Genomic DNA, 3,865 nt, shown 5'->3' on the forward strand with positions numbered 1-3,865 from the left:
GGCTCCAGGTTATTTGGGCTACACCTGTAGAGAACTCCAATGGGCAAAACATTATATTTTTAATATATATATAAATATTAACTGGATCGACCTTTAAAAAATAAAAGAAAAAGATTGTTGCTTCTACTGTGGAGCTGTGGATCAGTGAGTGCATGAAAGAGCTGTGAGGAAGTACATGATTATACAATGCCCACGGTTGCCTGCCATTAATAGTAACAGCTTGAGTCTAATAATTGTAGCAAATTAATTAATGATAGTCATTCAAATAAATAGTGGTTGTGATCCGTGTTCTCGCTTGACTCAAATTTGTTACCACCAACTAGAGAATTTGTAGCTCTAAGAGGACACTCTTAGTTTCATCATCTGCATCACATTTCAAAGCTAATCAGCAGGACTGATTACACAACAGAACACTATATTTTCCAACACAATATATTTTAATAGAAAACACGGGATAAAGTGATAGACTGACTCACTTGTTTTTCGCTAATGAATAAAATACATAAATATTTTCTTCTGGTGTAACTTCATCCGTCTGGATACTGCCAAGTCAAAGATTTAGGGATAAGAACCCCATACGCTTCTTTGGTTCATAATTAAAATGAGATATCAGCTTCGAGTGGTTTTAAGTACAGGTGAGTGGAATTATGGGATTTTACATAACACAGACAGCAAACTGCCTGTCAGCAGGAAAGAAATTCTACCTTAAATGGTCTTCTATCATATGTTTACAGCACATTACAAAGCACCATGAACTTCATAGTGTTCTGTGTACAGAATGGCCATCATCAGTTCTGCAAGATCTAGTACTGGAAGCAGCAGAACTGTATCAGTGTGCTCTTCTCCACCCAAGTTACTTCATCCTACCAAAGAGCAAGGTTTATTATTAAAAGTGCAGCATGACAGTGATATAGTCATACTGCTTCTAAGATACATGTTATTTTTCTTACATGTCACTACATTATACTTTTAGACATACTCTTTGGAAGGCAGATGAACTCCCAGCGTAATTTCCGTCTCTCCCCCTACATCCCTCCCCAGTAAATATATATTTCGAAGCAGAGCTGCTACACAAGTCCATATCCTTTATATGTCCTTTTTATACACAAGGAATAAATAAAGCAACATCTTACCTCTTGTGGGATATGACGAGTTACTTGCAGGCTGTGTGACTTGCAGGCTGGTAGTATGTAAAATGGAAAAACAATTTCTCTACTTTTTGCTCTGAAGTAATTCAGAGTGGAGTTTCAGAATGAATATTTACAAATGCCTTGAAAGCATATTTAAAATACAAGCTGAGAAACAGGTCACCTTCTGAAAATGAGAGCTAGTAGGACTGCAGTATAATAGAGAATGCAAGGCTCTACCTCGTCTTTGCTAGCCAAGACGCCTCACACTTACCTTGAAATTTTCTTTAAAGGCAGAGCTGTCTTGTCTCAAGGCATTTTATACTCTTGTTTTCACATGGTACAGATACCCTTTCTTTCTTCAGTCATCACATTTTTGGCAAACTTTGTTCCTGGCAAAGAATTTTTTGGCAAAGTCAACTAAAGGAAAAACTGTCAGGTGATGTGACCAGATATAATTAGAAATTATTGATATCCACTGACTGAATAAATCCCCTATAAATAATATGAGAAGGATGTAAAAGAAGGATTGGACAAGTCAGGCAGAGACAATTTGAAAGGGCCTGCTGGGTTTGGTCAGTTAAACACTGAAAATATCCAGGGTGCAGGTTTGAGGACACACAGGTCTCACTCTTGATGGAGAAAAATCACTGAATCTTGGCATCCTGAAAAGATTTAGGTCAACATATTTGCTGGAAGTGTCTCATACAATTCTCAAAGCACAGCAAGATCAGACTGTTTAGGAACATGTATAGGTGAATTTTGGAAATCTCAAAGAAGGAAGTTGCCACAATCTCTCTGGACACATTTTCTGGTGCTTAAACATTTGTTTGTAATTATTCTCATAGCACAGTCTAAGGTTTATGAAGAAATGTGCTAGAAGTTTTAAATAAAATATGCCGTGAAGGAGCGAGTAATTTTTTGTTACAACTTACCAGCTGCAATAGCAAAACAGCTAGAAGATATGAGGTGTGTTACAGTCCATGCTTCTTCCCATGACAGTGCTGGTGCTGGGGCTCCCTCACTATCTGAGTCCATGACCATGCTGAGTTTCTAAGCTAGACCCTCACATAGAGTACATCAAGTGAATTCTGAGGTAATTAAAGTACATACACGAGTGTACACATCCATTTGCACATATGCACACACATACAACTCAGCCTTCATATTCCTCATAAAAGTGGGAGATGCTGTAGAAATGCTGCTCTGTCCCGTGTGATCGGTTCTTTCTGAAAGAGCATGCTTAGACTTGTGCCATTTCAGAAGGCAGAGCAGATGGTCAATGACATTCACAATCTCTAACACATATTCTACTCCACAAACACAAAGCAAGATGTTCCTTCTGATAGCTGTAACATGCCTACATTGAAGCATCACACATCCACAATTCTAATCACTGAATGAGCAATTCTTACCTGCACACAAGACCCAAAGACCATGTCTGTCTGTCCATGCCAACACATACTTGTTCCAAACTTTACCTCAGGACAAAAGGCTGAGGTACACTGAATGCTTAACATCTTGATCATCTGCATGTGTGAAGTCTAGGTTTGTTCACACATTTACATGATCCCTCCAAAATGATGTATAAATGTAAGGAAATATAAGAAAATATGCTATTTAGATGTGTAAATTTTCTAACTATAAGATTCCAATTCTTGAATTTCAGTGTTGTGAAAAAATAAGTAATTTGCAGATTAAAATTAAAGTGGTTGATATTGTTTTTTTTTAATGAGGAAATGACTGATATTCATCCCCACCTAGCACACATTGCACCATATTAGCATGCAAAGACCTTCTGAATGGTCACTTTCCACTTCCTTTCTACTGCTTTGCTACACGGGTAACAAGGAAAACTGTAACAAGAGAAACAATGAAACAAGAGAAACAGGAGGTAACAAGAGAAACTAGAAAGGTGTCCAGACATTAGCTACTATTCCAGCTGTGAAGCCATCTTCCCTAGAAGTTGAGATTAAGATACAAGATGCTATGAGCAGTGGAAATGTGTGGGCACATGTTTCCATCTGTCATCTCTTCTCTGCTACAAAGACTAAATCCAACAGAGCTCATCTGTTGGACCTTACACATAAGCGGCTTTAAATCCTGCCAGGTCTAAACACACTCTTCTTCTGGTCATTGGCATTTTGCTTATTAAAAGAGCTCAGTGAATAAAGCTCAGTCAATAACACTGCAGGAAGATTAGAATAATGATGCCTGTGATCCAAGGTAATATCCAACATTAAGCATCGACTTGAACATGAAGAGCTTATTCCAAGAAGGGCCCTGGAACTGCAGTATTCACAATTTGGATGTCTAGGCCCCAGCCTGGAGCCCAAAGTCAGAGCTGAGGTCCATGCTTAGGGCATGGGGAGGCTGATGGAAACACCCTGCACCCTGCCCAAGAGCAACCCAGAGCCAGCCTGTGGGCAATGGTGAGCACAGGGGTGCATCTGAAGCCTGGCCTCTCTGGGGAGCAGGCACCAAAGGGTGCTGGTGGGGGCATCTCCCTCCAGAAGGACCCAGAGTACAGGCAGGATCCCCAGTGTGGGGTCAGCAGGTGTTACTCTGAAGGGCTCTTGCAGTTGAGTCCTCACACGTGGTGTCTAGCAGCCCAGTGGCTATTGGTCCTGGCCAAGGAGGGGACATCTTGCTCTTTTCTTTGTATGATCAACGTGCTGTCTCTGTACATCTCAACCTGACAATTGTGACAGAAGGGCTAGTCACAACTACTACAAGCA

This window comes from Calidris pugnax, unplaced genomic scaffold (genome assembly GCF_001431845.1).
Source record: "Calidris pugnax isolate Ruff unplaced genomic scaffold, ASM143184v1 scaffold304, whole genome shotgun sequence".
Taxonomy (NCBI): Eukaryota; Metazoa; Chordata; class Aves; order Charadriiformes; family Scolopacidae; genus Calidris; species Calidris pugnax.